General features: G+C 42.2%; 1 protein-coding gene across 4 annotated transcripts in view; it reads right to left on the bottom strand.

Moving 5' to 3' along the window:
• Positions 1 to 17,928, bottom strand: part of PRDM15 (PR/SET domain 15) — a 439,353-nt gene that overhangs the window by 396,740 nt on the left and 24,685 nt on the right. For all 4 annotated transcript variants that reach the window (XM_085621221.1, XM_085621224.1, XM_085621222.1 and 1 more), the window contains exon 2: positions 17,384 to 17,555. The gene's annotated coding sequence lies outside the window, so the exon portion shown is untranslated. The remainder of the gene's footprint in view (positions 1 to 17,383; positions 17,556 to 17,928) is intronic.

Here is a 17,928-nt window from a genome sequence, read left to right as displayed (position 1 = left end):
CTCCAAGCAGATAAGTTCATTTTCCTTCATTACCATTATTCATTTTTATCTCTATTTTGAAGTTCGCTTGTGTGTGGCTTAACCCTACCCCCCCTTCCTACTGCCTCTATACCGATCTCCAATTTACAAAGATCTCCCTACACCCCCTTCCCTAGCCCATCCTTGCATGACTGACCAGATTAACCTGCCTTTTCTTTCAGCTTATGTACTATTTCTAGTCTTTGAATATATTTAAAGATTTTTAGATGTTTAATCGAACCTTAATATTTTGTTTTTTGTGTAAACGATTATTCTTCAATTTCATCCTTGTACTACTTCCTCATGCCATAATTAGCTTACCTAATGTCTTTGTTTAACTCCAGTTTTTCACCTCTTTCCACGATGCAGGCCGCACACTCCAACTCTACCTTTTATTATTTCGGATTTCATCCGCAAGAAGTTATTATTTTACAAACTTATTCATACATTTTTTTTAAAAAGGGTGTTTTAGCAGGAAATCCTCATTTAACTGGCCTTTTCAACATTCTAAAACAAAATTAATTATAATAAGAGGAATTATTCTCTTGACATTCCTTAATCTATAAACCTTGTCACTATTATTATGGGAAATCCTCCCTAATTATATTTCATTAAAGGGCTTTACCACTTTATACAAGTTAACATTTTCTATATACCATGTCTGACTCGGACTCAGACAAGGCTTCTGCCCCTACTCCTAATATAGACAACAAAGCCCTGCAAAAAATCCTTCATAAGGAATTGAGATCCTGCATGTTTGAGACCTTAAGTCAGATCATGTCCTCTAAAATGAGGACGAAATCTCAGAAATTCCAAACCCCAACTCTGACAAGATCACTGAATTAAGGGGTAAAAAGAAAAGTAAAAACATTGATAAGAGCAATATAGGAGGTCCAAGCACCCCATCAATTCAGGGAGGTCTTAGCACCTCAACTTCTAATGGAGGTCCTCGCACTCCCAAGGTGTCCCTAGCGGCACGACTTATCTGGGTGTCCTTAGCGGCACAAAACATCTGGGTGTCCCTAGCGGCACAAAATATCATAATGCTCTTTACAATTTGGGAGATAACGACTCTAATGATATAGAATCCTCAGACACACCTGATGAGTATGTCCTTGATCTTGATGAAGATGATCAAGAGTTTTACAATCCAGAAGAGGAACTCCCATCATCCTCTAAGGACATTATCCTTGACCCCTTAGGGGAAGAAATGTTTTCCCCATTAAATCTGAAACACCCAAGAAGTTCCAAGTGGTTCACTCAGGACCACGTCGCAAAATTCATTAAAAAATGGATAAGAAACCTCTTAGAAAGGGACACTCGTAACATCCTTAGTACTGAACGCTCTAGGCCTTCTACTGAGGATAAAAGCTGCTTACCTCCAATTTGGACTCTGAACTCATTAAATTCCCATTCAAACTTGGACGTGATCCAAGAACATGGATGGAAAAATCCCTGAAAGGGTGCCAAGACCGTCTTCTCGACGTACTGGGACCATTAGCCAGAATCCTAGATTCCGCAGAAGACAACCACATCAATGGCACCCCTCTCAACACCAATCTCATCAGGGGATGGAGCCAGAGAGCATTAATTCTACTGGGTAATGCCAACGCTAGCATTAATGCAGAAAGACAAAGTCGTTTTGACTAAAATAAAGGTTTACTCTTTGGAGAAGACCTCATTAAATCCTTGGGGAAATACGTCTCCACTTTCACCGCCCTGGACAAGGCACAGCAAAATATGCGCAGAGTTTTCAATCCTAACCTTTTAGGGTGGGCCAGAAGATGGGCCCTCTCTTCCGGCCGCTTCAATAAAAGGCCATTTCCAATATTCTGTGTTTTCGGAAAAGGGTATCAGCAGTACAACGTGCCTCAATTTTACCTCTAGAGAATTCGAGGCCAACAAATCAGAGGATTTAGATCCCATGGAACCTTCATCTCAAACAACCCTGCAAGTGAGAACTCTCTCCCCTCTCCCTTCTCCTTCTTTCCCCCAAAAAGTGGGTGGCAGACTCAAATACTTCCTTCACAATTGGAGATTGATCCTAGGTTCTTAAACACTGTCAATGGGTTTATGATATATTTGACTCACATACCTTTGCAAACTTCTTTCTCGAGAGACATGCCTCTCTCTCCAGAGCAACAAAAAATAGAGGAGGAGATCTCCTCTATGCTTCAGAAAGGAGCCATAATAGAGGTCCCATTAGAAACTTTAATATTTATAAGCACACTCTTTCTTGTAAAAAAGAAAGACAAAGGTTTGAGACCCGTCATAAACTTAATAGAACTAAACAAATATTTGGTTTACAGACACTTCAAGATGGAGGGCATCCATCTCTTGAGGGATTTACTTCTAGAGGGAGACTGGCTAATCAAACTAGACCTAAAGGATGCTTACTTCACCATTCCTATGGCCGAATCCCACCAACCCTTTCTTCAATTTGTCTGGAAAAATCACCTTTACCAATTTCAGGCTCTCCCCTTCGGACTCTCCTCTGCCCCTTGGTGCTTCACCAAGGTCATGAGAGCTGTTGCCTCATCTCTAAGAATAAGGGGCATTCGTTTAATCATTTACTTAGACAACATTCTTATAATGTCTCAAGATCCTTCCCAACTAGCCAAAGACCAGAAGACTGTGATGGATCTTCTAGAAAGTTTAGGATTCATCATAAAAAAAGAAAAATCAATTCTGTCCCCTTCCAGATCGCTGGAGTTCCTAGGTTTCACAGTAGACACATTGAAATGTCTTCTTTTACTACCTTCCAAAAAGATTACCAAAATCAGGAAGGAAATAAGACATGTCCTGAAACAGCAAGACTTATCTCTAAGAGAGCTAGCCAGACTTCTGGGTCTCCTCTCCTCCTCCATCCAAGCCATCTTTCCTGGTCGCCTCAACTATCAGGCCCTTCAAAGGGTAAAGGCTAGAGCCCTAAGATCTGGCCCCTGGTACGGAGATCGGATCTGTCTGGATCAAGAAGCCAAATCGGAACTAGCCTGGTGGCTCTAGAATCTAGACGCGTGGAACAGAAAAACAATCTTTGGTTCAAAACCAGAGTTTGTTTTAGAATCAGTTGCGAGCCTTCATGGTTGGGAAGCTTGCCTTCTGTTCTGCTTGGGTCTTCGGATCAGATAGAGCCCGTTCAGCAGAGCCTCTCTAACCCAGCCAAAACGTTACCCCCTCCCTAGGGCCTATTCACAGTAAGTAACCACATGTATATACCACCTAAGGACAGGGAATTCCTACTATATATATATATATATATATATATATATATATATATATATATATATATATGCACTTAAACACCTCTCAGCACTTCCTTTGCGGCGAACTGACAGAAACGGACCACCAGGACAAGTTAGTGGCAAAATTTTCTTCTTTTATTTTCAATTCCTCATTTCATGACGCGTTTCGGGCATCAAGTGCCCTTGATCACATACAGAGCTTATAGTACGTCGTCTTTATATATGTACTAAATGGGAAAGAACACACCCCTATGGTGCTAAAAAGTGAAGAAACACTTTCTTTTTTTAGTTTATGTGCTCCAATGCTTACTTAAACATTCATGGTATTGGAAAACAGATTCTGTTATATTGTAAATCACATATATCAGTGATAAAAACAATCGTCATAGTGTGAATTATACATAAATAATTTAAAATGCATAAAACATACAAAGAAACATTACATTTTCAATAATAAATAAATATGTATAAATAGTTAAAATATACACATTGATTCACCATGACGAAAAAATATTTTCAACAGTATTCTGTGCAAATGTCTGCCATTGGAAAAACATATGACTGCTTCAATGCGTTTTGTTTTCCAAACTGCAAGATACCAGCATAGTGCTATTTTTCACAGTACCTATTCGTAGTTTATAAGAGAAAGTGTCTCGTGCAAATTTTGTGCAAAATGTGCTTTTTAGGTATAGGTTTACCAAATTTATAAAGTGCTTAATACGTAACATTCACAATTTATGGATAAATAAATAACACAGAATTGTGATAAAAATGTATATAAAATGTGGTTAAAAAAGCTACTTTTTGTAGGTATTCCTTTTAAGTGAACGAGAAGTGCTAGTGCTTAATATTCATGATATCAAATGACAAAAAGTAAGAAAAATTAAAATATCAATGAGTTTGCTCAAAGAGACTTCCATCCAGTGACTAAATTCAGTGTTACCAGGGGTCAACTAGTTACTTACATCATTGTTTCTATAAATATCCATTGCTACGAAAGCTATTGGAAGATATGTGTATTGAGTTAAATTACAGAAACGTGTGTAAATCCTCTGTATTATTCAATCCATTCGGGAATTTACTATCGAGTTCTAAGATGGTTTTAGTTTCACGTTGTCTTAACATCTTCTCTCGATTTCCTCCCCTGCGATGTGCTGGGATTGAATCAATTACAAAGTAAGATAAGCATTTCACATCGTTGTCATGTGCTTCCTTGAAGTGACGAGCAACCGGATAAGCCGGATCATTATTAACGATTGCTCGTAAATGCTGCAATATTCTTACGTGCACCTGAAGCTTGGTGCTTCCCACGTACCTAAGCCCACAAGTGCACGTAAGAACATAAACAGCAAATTCAGTACGACAGTTATAACTACCCTTTATACTTATCTCATTTTCTCTAAAGGGAGATTTTTACTGGGTTGTGTTCACTCCAAACTTGCATGCTCTGCATGATGTGCATTTAAAAAAGCCCTAACTTGGTTTTAACCAAGATGCATTGCTGTTCAATTCTGGGCTGTTTTTAGACAACTTAGACCCCATGGATTGTGTTTTCCTGAAAGTAATCACTGGTTTATTTGGAAGTCTTGAATTCAGGACATTATCTGTGAGAATAATGGGCCAATTTTTGTTCATGATCGATCTTATTCTTCTCTATTGTTTGCTATATGCTGTTATCAGTCTGGGTGTGTCATTGACTGTGTCTGCCGGAGTTATATCGTTCTCATTATTTTGTGGAAGCAGTGATACTCTGGTTCGACTCTCAGCTTTGTTTACGGCTTCCATTAACGTTTTGTTATTGTAGCCTCTTTTTCTTAATCGATTTAGAGTTTCTTCTCTACATTTGTCATAATTTGCTGGGGTACTGCAAATACGTTTAAGCCTCAACAGTTCCCCGTACGGGATACTGCTGATGAGGTGCTTGGGATGTGCACTGGTTGCGTGTAGGATTGTGTTTCCTGCAGTTGGTTTTCTATAGGCAGTAGTGACAATTTTGCCTTCCTTAATGGACACATTCACATCCAAAAATTCTACTTTAGAATGACTTATATGCGATGTGAAGTGTAAGTTCATACAGTTTGTATTGATCTTTTCAACAAATCTATTGGCACTTTCAATGCTCCCATTCCATACTACAAACACATAGTCGATGTAACGCAACCAGTGATCAATGTTATTTTTATAGATCTCCAGATGCTGCTTCCTGAGGACCTGCTCCTCCCAATAGCCCACATGTAAACATGCGTAGCTAGGAGAGAAGCAGGCCCCCATGGCAACACCTTGTATCTGTTTGTAAACTTCTTTGCCAAACAAGAAATAATTATTGTTCAAGCACCAAGTAACGAAAGCTACTAGCATTTTGTTATGTTGATAGTATTCACAAGACCTTGACTCCAGAAAATGATTCAAGGCGATAACACCGGACTTATGCTCTATACTGGTATACAGTGATTCAATGTCTAGTGTTATTAACACCGAATTATCTGTCCAGACAATGTCATTAATTTTCTTTAAAAAATCACCTGTGTCCTTTACGTATGAGGGTAAAGCCTTTACCAACTCCTGTAGAAAGAAATCCACGTATTCGCCCATATGTTCAGTCATGCTGTTGATTGCCGAAATTATGGGGCGACCTGGAATTGGTATAATATTTTTGTGGACTTTAGGTAGTAGGTAAAGAAAAGGAAGAACTGGATATTCGTTATGCAAATATAAAAATTCTTCTAAAGTTATTAATCCTTCCCGCTTCCAAAATTGTAGCTCCTTCTTTAAAGAATCTTTTGCTTTGTTATATTCCCTCATGGTAGATTTTTCATAACATTGTTCATTGTTTAATTGTCGCATTGCTTCCAAAATGTATTCTTGTTTGGGCCATAGAACGATGTTACCGCCCTGGTCAGATTTTTTGATCACAATTTCCACATTGTCACTTAATTTTTTCATCAGATTTTGATATTGGATTTTGTTGTGTTGTAGTTTACTTTTTTTGTAGTTCACTTGGTGGTGTAGCTTTTTAATATCTTCTAGGACGCGTTCATGGTAAATATCGACTGCGTCTTTAGGCATCATTGGGAGGAACGTCGATTTTGGCTTGTAAGGGCTTTCACCTGCTCCTTTCTGTAGTATATATATATATATCAAGACCTCTTATAATACACAAGTGGCGGCCTCGCGATCCCAAACGGACCCAGGACTTCCTACCCAGACGGCAGCCTCAGCCTCGCGATCCCAGACGGACCCAGGACTTCCTACCCAGACGGCAGCCTCAGCCTCGCGATCCCAGACGGACCCAGGACTTCCTACCCAGACGGCAGCCTCAGCCTCGCGATCCCAGACGGACCCAGGACTTCCTACCCAGACGGCAGCCTCAGCCTCGCGATCCCAGACGGACCCAGGACTTCCTACCCAGACGGCAGCCTCAGCCTCGCGATCCCAGACGGACCCAGGACTTCCTACCCAGACGGCAGCCTCAGCCTCGCGATCCCAGACGGACCCAGGACTTCCTACCCAGACGGCAGCCTCAGCCTCGCGATCCCAGACGGACCCAGGACTTCCTACCCAGACGGCAGCCTCAGCCTCGCGGTCCCAGACGGACCCAGGACTTCCTACCCAGACGGCAGCCTCAGCCTCGCGATCCCAGACGGACCCAGGACTTCCTACCCAGACGGCAGCCTCAGCCTCGCGGTCCCAAACGGACCCAGGACTTCCTACCCAGACGGCAGCCTCAGCACAAGTTCATCCTATGATTACCATAACATACAACTATTTATCAGATCACACAAGAACTGCCAGTTTGAGCACAACCTGTTCTCTGGTTCGAGGGGCTCCTCTCTCCCTTATTCAGTTACCACTTACCTGATCAGGGTTAACATCTGTTCATGTCAAGTCACAGCTGACTAGAAGAATAGGCTACCCTCTTATACAAGAACACGCAGCACATGTTGATTCACTACAAACTGGGTACTTTATTACTCATTACATACGCAATCACATAACATTACTATGTAACACATAACCTGCAAAGAAAAGTGAAAGATTAGGTTGTACACTCTAATAAGAAAGGGGTCGACATCACCTTAGTCGTGTGTAGCCTGCACTCAATGGTCATCTAGGTTCCCTTCTCGTCTGTGCCTCGGCTCGCCTGGAAGTCACACCTCCGCAGTCACGGATCTGTTCCCTTCTCCCTTCTCCGAGTCACTGGGACCTCTTCCTCATCGACTACTCTCTCCTCTCTGGCTATTCTGCTAGAAGAGTATCTGTCTCTCGGTTTTTCTCCGCCTTCAAGTTTGTCATCTGTCTTCCCTGGAATAAGTAGTAGCTTTACTGCTAACGGCTAGATGCCGCCTACGGACTGAAGTAAGTGCCAGTATCTGCCTCAGACTTTCACTAATATAGAGGTGCATTTCCTCATGGAAAATTCCGGCCCGTAACCTGCCGCCCACCAAATTCTTGTACCTCCCCGTACCAAGGACACGTTCCCAGCCGGCCGGCCTGATGTAGTGTCTTCGGCATGAAGAAAAATACAATCCTTCGATAAGGGCCGGCCTGAACCGGTTCTCTCCAAGCGAATCACACCTCATAACTAAAACATAACTCTTGACCTAGAAGAATCCCAAGCTGCCGGAGCAGAAAGAAAGATGGAGTCTCTCCCGTCTGAGGCCTACCAGGCCTGCATTCAGCACGGCTCCATGAAATACCCTCACTACAGGACAGGTTATCCCTAATACTAACGAATCTATCCCCTAGGCTATATGTGCAAGCCCTGATCTATGGGGAAGAGCACAGAATCATGTCGAAGTGCCTAGTAAATAGGCTCCATTCACTACTCTAACCCTTAGACTTGGATGGTAAGAGACTGAAGTCACACTAGTCACCCTTTAACACAAAAAGGCCGGGAAAATCGAGCAGTACACCTTCTCAATCAGAACACTGGTGCTATCTGGTCACAAGAGGAATCATCTCACCACATAAATTATTTAGAACTAACAGCTGCTGGGCTTTACACCCTCATGAGCTTCAAGCACTCTCTCCAGGGGAGGTCAGTCATTCTAAAGATGGACAACATCTCAGCGGTAGCCTATATAAATCGTCTGGGAGGCACCAAATCTGCGGACCTCTCGAATCTAGCAAAGAAACTTTGGATGTTCTGTCTGGAACACAAGATCGCTCTCAAATCGGAATACCTTCCAGGGAAATGGAACATCTCTGCATACTGGAACTCAAGATTCCTGTTAGATCACAGCAATTGGAAACTGAATGTTTCCGTGTTCAGTACCTTAAGCAAGATCTTGGGCCCTCTAGAGATAGACTTATTTGCGAGCAGACTAACCTTTCAACTGGAGAACAACTTCAGCAGGATGCCCGACCCGGGTGCTCTAGCAGTCAATGCCTTACTACAATCTTGGAAAGGAGCCAAGGTGTACGCATTTCCTCCCTTTGCCATGATTCAGAGAGTTCTTCAGATAGTGAGACAGGATCAGTGCTTCCTTGTTCTAATAACTCCCTTTTGGACATCCCAAGCATGGTTCCCCACCACTCTAGAACTAGCTTGCAACCCCCCCTTCTTAATTCCTACCCTAGACAATCTTCTTGCAGACGTAGATGGAGGAGTTCACCCCCTAATTCAGAACAGGAGTTTAACCCTTCTTGCCTGCAGAGTGTCAGGAGATCCAATGAAATCTCAGGACTTTCGGCGACAGCTGCAACTCTCCTCAGAGAGTCTTGGGCCCCAGGCTCAAACTACATATATAACAACATACAGAGAATCTGGGTACGTTGGTGCCAGGAAAGGAACCTGGATTCCTTGGAAGCACCTATTGTTGACATAGTTAACTTCCTTGTTAAACAATTTGATAAAGGTCTCAGCTATAGAACTATCAATTGCTATAGATCAGCTATTTCTGCTGGTCATGTCCTGGTCAATGGTAAAACGGTAGGTAAAAATGTCATTGTTTGTAGAGTGATGAAAAGCATTCGTTTAAGAAGACCTCCTAAATCTAAATATGAAAGTCTTTGGGATGTTAAACTATTCCTTGATCTTTTCAATAACTGGCATGTTAATACTCTACCCAATAGGAAAAAAAAAAACCTTTCCATTAAGCTGGCTACTCTACTATGCCTAATCTTATGCAGAAGGGTCTCTGATGTCAAAGCCCTGGAGATTACGTATAGATCTCATAACGTGTTCGGAGTTAAATTTGAGATTTATAGAAGAACAAAGACTATGTCGGATTCAATCTTTTACCCACGTTTTGATTTATGTCCAAATCTTTGCATTGTGGACTACATGAGAGAGTATGATCACAGAATGTTTGCTCTTCGCCCTCAGGATGTTAACCAATTACTTATATCCTTAGTTAAACCCCACAAAGGCATAACCTCAACCTCTATTGCTAGATGGGTTAAGACGGTTATGAGTTTAGCAGGTATTGACTTAAAGAAATTTCAAGCTCACTCCCTTAGAGGTGCTATGGCCAGTAAATCTCTCTGGTCTGGAGGTAAGTTGGATGACATTCTCAAAGCTGCTGACTGGTCAAATGCTAGCACCTTTGCACACCATTATTGCAAGCCTATTGAACATATGTCTGATGTTGTTTTACAAAGCTACCAACATGCATAATGTAGCCTCCGTTCTTGTAATGAAATTGCGATTCTCATATTACCATGACTAGAGAATCTGGATTTCATTAAAGACACGGAGGCTGACATTATCCCTCCCATCCCACCCCTTGGTGGTCTTACAATGATTTAATGCTGTTTTTGTTACAGTTTATTACTGTACTTTTTATTAGCAGTACTTGTTTCATCTCTTGTTCCTTTTACCTTGATAAGCTTGACACTATTTTTTACATTCAAGAGATATTTACTTCTTTCTCTTTTCAGGCAACGCTCCTTAACTGTGTCGTCTGGCCTTTGGTTTTACCTTCGTTCCTCCTTCTTCATCCTGCTCATCAGAAGATCGTTTTGATGTTTCAAGTTTCATGAACTTACTTTCCTCCACATTTAAAAGAGGCAGATTGTTGTTGGCTCATGCCTTTCATATGTTGCTATTGATCTATCCTGGAACCTTTTAATATTGTGATGTAAGCGGCTGCTTGGACTGCATTAAAGGAATAATGCATAATGTCAGCCTCTGTGTCTTTAATGAAATCCAGATTCTCTAGTCATGGTAATATGAGGATCGCAATTACCTAGTAAACAAGAAATCTAAGGCAATACAGAGACTCCAGCAAAGACAGCTAGTAGTCACTCATCTAGCCCACCATCAAGTGACAGTGAAAGCAATCCAGACTTGGGGAGGGTACCTCAGAACGTGGAAAAAATATTTAGAAGAAATACAGAGAATCAGGATAGGGACTCAGAAGGTCAAAACACGCCCAGATAGAGCAGAAACACCAGACGAGACAAAAGACCCAAGAGACCAGTCAGCAGACAGGACAGATATGCATACGAGGTCCTGGACCAGGTAGAAGTAAATACTTCTGGTTCAAGGGATATAAACATTAATGTTAATGTTTTGAATCTATCAAACATAGTATTGACACATGATATGATCAAAGTTCTCAAAAAAGGCCTTGGGTTTTGTCCATCTGCCAATCTGAACTTGGATCTAGTCAAGACTGATATCTACAAATTTGTACGTAGACTCAAACTAAAAAAACATTTTGCCACACATGCACCAGCTACTAAACACAACATAGAGACACCGACACTACGTTATCTCTTAATACAAGATGCCATAAACAGTACCACATTACACGGCTGAGGATGCCGATACAATGAATGTCAGGGAACTACTATCACACCTAAGGATTGACACGGGACATAGCAGTGATGGTGGGCTAAACCCTTGATCCAAATTGACTCCTAACCTTCCCCAGAAAACTGCTGTGACATGTTTTTCAAAAACTTATGTAAAAACTTGGATACTATCTCTAAGAGAATTATGACTAAGAAACTGTTGTGCACTAACAATCTCACACCAGGGAAAAGGAAAGCACTGAAGACACCACTGAAAGAGGATACCCTGATCTTCTTGGAAGCGGATAAAGGAGGTTTTGTCCTAGTAATGAACAAGACAGATTACAACAATGAGGTCTACTCACAGCTCAGCAACTCTAACTGCTATGTGACTTTAGACACAAACCCTATCTCACGCATTACAAATGTTATCAACAAGGATCTGAAAACCTGGCATGAGGAAAGGTTACTGACCTTCGAGAAATATACTTATCTCAAGATAGACAAACCCACATACCCATGTTTGTACACACTAGCTAAACTACACAAAAATATCACCTTTCCCCCAGGCAGATCGGTTGTCTCAGGGATAGGGGGACCCACAGAACATCTGTCAGAATATGTGGACATATTTCTGCAACCATTAGTTTCCAAGTTGCCCTTCTTCATTAGAAATACAAAGCATGTTCTCAATATGTTGAGCGATATACTCTGGGAGGAAGACATAATTTTGGTGACCCTAGATGTATTGCTTTACATGAATTTACTACCGGAATTTGGAGCACTACGCATTACACATTTTCTGAACAAAAGACCGGCTGAACTATTATCACACACAGATGATTTTTTAAATGATTCCGTTGATTCTAGACAATAACACCTTCTTATTCGAGGGCAAGTGGTACCACCAGATCAGTGGGACTGCGACGAGCTCTAGCTTTGTTCCTTCCTACACCAACCTCTTCTTGGGTTGGTTGGAGGAGGAGCAGGTGTGGGCCCCAAAGGATCACATTGGATCGAATACATACACTACTGGGGTAGATACATAGGCAACATCCTGCTGATCTGGACAGCCCCTACAGAAGAACAGCATACTTTTATGTGTTACTTGGGTGATATGTGTAATATGTAATTCACAATGAATTTTGACCACCACAGGATTCAGTTCTTAGATGTGTATCTACATGTACATCTACATGTACATGGGCCCCAACTAATGAGTAGAATGTTCAGAAAAGAAAAGTCATGCAAAGCAGTATTACACACCGATGGTGCTCATCCAAGCCACCAGCTGTAGGAAAGCGGGTTTCTGTTGCAGTAACCCCCCACGTTTTGCCAGACTAAAGATGCACTTTTTCTTGGTGTGCCCTGGGTCCCTGCCAATCAGGTTCCCAGGGACTGTACTCTTTCCCCAAAACTAACCCAAATGGCTTCTCTGGCCACAGGTCAGCCCCTGGTAAATGGTACCACAGGTACCCAGGGCACTGTGACCAGGGAAGACCCCTAAGGGCTGTAGTACGTATTGTGCCACCCTTAGAGGCCCTGTACCTTTACACACACACACTGCCTTTGCAGACTGCGTGTTTTGGTGCAGAACAAAGTAAAGAGTCGACATTGCACACATCCCTGTGTGCCATGCCTACAACCCACTGCCCTGGCATAGATCAGTTTGGTAACAAACTTCTCAGCCCATTAAACCCACACTGATGCCAGTGTGGGACGTAATGAAAAATGCACACTGAGGTCATCTCAGAGATGCCCCCTGAAAAACGACCAGTGTCTGGTGGGTTCCCTGACTGGTACACACCAGCCTGCCACCACAAGACATGTTTCTGGACCCCTGGGGTGGGAGCCTACGCTCCCGGAGCCCAGAAACAAAGCCTTTCCTGGGCGGAGGTGTTCACACCTCCCCCAGGACAGAACAGCCATCTCTGGCAGGGGAGCTTCAAAGGCCTGGCAGCCTTTGTAATGCGACCCCCAGCCTCTCCTGCAATCAGGAGCAGGTCCCCTTCCTGTCATCCCTCCCTTTCGGCGGGAAGACGGGCGGGAAAAACTAGCCAGCCCAGGAGTTGTGCCCACCTCTGCCAACTCCACTCCTCAGGTGGGGGAGGCGAGGTGAAGTCCACTCTCCAGTGCTCGCCATCTTGCAGATGGCAGACACCCCCCAATCAGAACTGGGGATTGTGCTCACCCCCTCACATGGGGTGGGCACACCAAGGATGTAGTCACCCTAAGGTCAGTAGCCCATTGGCTACTGACCTCAAGACCCCTAAAACGCCCCTAAATACAGTATTTAGGGGGCAGCCCTGAACCAAGAAGGGAGATCCAGCATACCTACAAGAAGAAAAGAAGGACAAAGAGCCATGCAGAGCAAACAGGAGGACGACGCCCACTGACTTGGCCCCAGCCCTACAGGCCTGTCTCCCCTCGAACGTGCTCCTGCGAAATCCCGGCATGTCCAGCAGCCAGAAACCTCACAAACCCCGGAGGACCTGCCTGCCTTCACTTCCCAGAGTGTTTCTCCCGTGAACACAGGACTTGTTCAAACTGCAGCTTCAGATGCCAGCCAGAGACCGCGAATCCAGACCACTCTGCACCCGCCGAACCCAGCCCGAGCTCGAGTGGAAAAACACCACGATGAGGTCCCCCCGGCGATCCTGACCCAAGATCCGGCGACCCCTGACCTGCCTCAAGCCTCCAGACAACGCCTGCAGCCTCAATCCAGAGGACCCCCCCCCTACCGCGACCACAGCGGGTAAGAAAATCCGATGTCACAAAGCACCCCTGCACCAGACGCCCCACGGCCTTGTGTGCCCAAACCAACAGTGCCTAACCAACCCCCAACATCCCAACTTACCCCTTGAAGTGGTGGTCGCACCCAGAAGATCCTCGTCCCCGAGCCTGTAGTGTTTCTTTGTACCTGAGGTTCTCCATTAGAAACAACAGCGCACCCGACCTCAAAACAGCACCCTGCACCCGGCCACCCTAGTGCCGCTGAGGGTGCACCTTTGGTGCTACTTTGGTCCCCAACTTGCCCTGAGCTTAACCCTAGGAGCTTTGCTCCCAAAACCCAGTGGCCTGCTTGCCAGCAGCCACCAACCGGAGGATCCCTATTCCCCATTGGATAACATTTGGCCTAAACACTGCACCCGGCCGCCCTAGTGCCGCTGAGGGTGCAACAACAGTGCATCACTGACCCTGGGGGACCCCTGAGTCTAACCCCAGAACCTTAACTCCCACAGTCGTTTACTTACCTGCAAACCGATAACCTGTTTTTCCTCCATAGGATAACATTGACAATTTTCCCTCCAAAAAAAGACAAAGTGTGGAGTTTTGAAAACTAAAGATATTCTTTAAAATTGCACGAATAACCAAAACGCATTTACTCACCTGTTTCTAGGAAATGTCCCAGTGCTGAATCTAGGCATCCAACACTGAGTTAGAAAAAGGAACCTAAAAGTAACTTAACTGTAATTTACTGAAAAAGCCTACTCATTTCAATGTACTGTATTTGCTAAGTGTTGCTTACTACTGCTCCCCAGTAAATCAAACAAAGTACAATTTCTATTGCATTTTCAAACTGTCCTATATCCAGTAACTTATTACTGAAAAGTATTTAATGCTTACCTGTACCAGGCCTGCTTGGTTCTATAAATAAAAAGTATATTTTTATACAAACACAATTGGCCTAGAGTTCAGTTCTTGAGTGTGTGAATTAATTTGCTGAGTGAGGGTGTGCATCAAATGCTTAACACTGTCCTCCGATACTGCCTTTCTGCTCGACCAAGCTACCACTTTAGAGAGTAAGGCTCTATCTAACGTTTACCTCTGCCTACCTTTGTGGACTCTTGGACTCTATACACACTGTACCTCACTTTGGTGCAGTATATATAGAGCAAGTTTCTAACACCAGCTCAAAGCGATACCATAGCTATAAACACAAGTTTCTAGCCCTGAGAAATTCTGCTGTTACGCCTACAGTGTAAAGACGAACCACATGTTGGCAAGTGGAAAGTCAAAGCATAATGGTGAAATTGGATATTGGAATTAAAAACTGTTGATACCACAACCTCTACGTCATAACGGTGTGCTTGGAGAACAATGTAATTTGGTATTATATTCTGCCTGTGCTGGCTGAGAGTAGGACGATGGGTCTTAATTGCTTCATTGTTCTCATGTTGTTAGGTGTTAACAGCTGTTAACGGCCCTTTCCTCATTATACATTCTTGCCTTTGGCTAATAACTGAGCTTAAGGCAATAAACAGTGGTTAATGCCTTCTGCAAAGTGATAACTGAGGTGAATGCTTTCAGAGGCAAGTAACAAAATCATACTTGGTCCTTGGTTTTAAGTGCACTGACCCAAGCTAATATTTTTTAGAATATATTATGTTCCCGACAGAGACATAGAAGTAAATGACTAAAGTGAGCTGACACAATGTCCAATCTTTCTCTGTACATCTCATTTTAATTCAGGTATTGATATTAAGACGTTTTACAGGCCACTGAAGATGCAAGTTATCTGTAGCGAAGGAAAACGAAGACAAAAGAACTATATAGTAAGCTGCTTCACAAAACTGAACTGACAGTTCTCCTTTAACTGAGCTAATTCCACAACTATCCCACATTCCCAGCACTGGCAATTACTTCAGGTCACCATGACTGGATCTCCTGCTCCAGACACAAAAAATACCATCCTGATGTATCCACTGGGGAGCTGGGTGGGTATTTCAGACTTCGATGCACATTTTTTATAATGGAAAACTAGAATAAATAAGTAACTTTTCCTTCTCCATCAAGCGATCTTCACGGATAGTGGTATACTCAAAAGGCTAGCAAGCCGACCCCCTGAAAAGTGGCAAACAAAACAGGAGGCAATATGCTTTGGTGTACTAATCTATGTAGAAATTACTTGCAAATGTATTTATAGATCGTGTGATAGCAATCTTGCAAATGTCTGAGACCAGAAAATTTTAAGAGAGCTGTAGCACCTGCTTCTAGAACCTACTTCTAGAACCATCGAAATTCAAGAAAAAGCGAACCATCTCCAGATCTTACACTAGAATTGCACCCAAAATATAGAAATCCATCCTTCAAAAAGAACTTAAAAATATTTTTGGCCAAGAAATACCTACTTAAAGTCTTTTTTTTTTTTTTTTTTAAGTCTTTTAGCTTTATGACACTTTCTGGTTAAATTTCAATTTACCTCCCTTAGGGTACACATGCAGCTAAAATTTTCTCCTTGTCTTCATTGCTGACCAATAGCTCTCCAAGTAATTATTGTAAAGCACTCTGGTACCATTGGGTCAAATACACTCTCTATAATACGGTTAAGTTATTTAGTTAGTCACACCTACAGAAGTAAATTATTTTTGTGAATACAGAAAGTAACGTTAAATCTATGTGCCAAGCTTTTTTATTATCATTTTAGCATTGACAAATTAACAGAAACCCATTATACTGAATAACAAAATAAGGATCCAGTAATGGCTCAGAGCTTTGGGTCTATTATCTAGGGTTTGCATCATATAAGAATAATAGCTAATACTTGACTAAAGGAAGTATAAGAAATAGAAAGAAGGGGCATGTGGCTTCATTACTTCAACACTATTGATAATAAACAGGACAAAACGCAAACTAAATAGATCAATTTTATCCACCGTGGCTGAGCATCCTCCATATGCACGACACAAGATTCAGATTAATTGTATGCTAATTCTATGGCAAATTACTAGATTACTTCCAGTTTTCACCTGGACCATCTATGAACTAGGGTTACTCCCACTTTTCATCATGGGCGAGTATGAGTCAGAACAATTGAACGCTTGCTAGTGGAGATTTAGAGTAATGCAAATCCAAAATATATTCTTAATACAAGTATAATTTATTATTTCCATCATGTTTTATGGGCAATGCCAGGGTCTACATAGTGGACACCCTCTTGGGTGTAACTAAAAAAATCAAGAAATGCCTACTCTGGAGGGATCCGGTATTACCAAGTGCTCCGTTTGACCAGATTCCAGAGTACACAGTTCAGAATGGAAAATAACAAATAAAATAAATAACATTGTAGGTTACTCCCCAGTCAAGGGATGCATGTGGAGTATATGTGTAAATTGTTCCAGTTTTAACTTGGTGAAAATTGGGCAGAGAAATATACTTGCATGTAGGATTTTTGCCTGACTTAGTGGTATGACAACAGACAGGACTGTAGCCTCAGACGGTGTAGTATAGTGTCACATTTAAACTTAAACCATGAGATGAGAAATCTGCACAGGAAGAACGGTACTTTATGAGCACTGGAAACACAGGCACATGCATTTTGGAACACAGGGCAAGCAGTTATTAAAAATCCAAATGAAAAATAAAAGGACCAAGCATACCTCCTGCTTTTACTCCTTATTGAGAGGAATAGTGTCTGTTTACTTGCAGACTGGAAGGAGAGGTGAGGCAGGAGCTCTTGAAAGAGTTCAGCACATAACTGTGCTCGCTGTTTTGGCTGGTTCATTGATTATATCTTTTTATATAAATGGGTAGCTTATCTCCTTCTTTACCCTGAAATACAAATGGCATAAAGGTTTAAGGATAAAGGGTACTAAAAAATAATGGTTTAGAGAGAAAATATCAAGCTGAAGCCTATATTGAAGCTCATGGAGCCTATGTTCATAGTCAATGTCAAACCCCCCGCCTGAAACGGAATATAAATTGATTTCCCAGCTCCAGAATTCTTGCTTATGAACACAAATGGATGATTCAATTTTGCGTTTTTCATTTTATAGGATATATCTTTTATATTCAATGCAGTCTTATAACCTCCTTTATTCATGATCAGTTACTAAGCACAGAGTTTTAACAGTTGATGTTTTAGCTGGAGATCCTCTCACTTTGAAGTCAGAAAAAGAAAAATAACACAAAACTCCCTCAGAAA

Source organism: Triturus cristatus, chromosome 8 (assembly GCF_964204655.1).
Source record: "Triturus cristatus chromosome 8, aTriCri1.1, whole genome shotgun sequence".
Classification (NCBI taxonomy): domain Eukaryota; kingdom Metazoa; phylum Chordata; class Amphibia; order Caudata; family Salamandridae; genus Triturus; species Triturus cristatus.
Note: the sequence above shows the minus strand (reverse complement) of the source record. Positions and strands in the feature narration are given on the sequence as shown.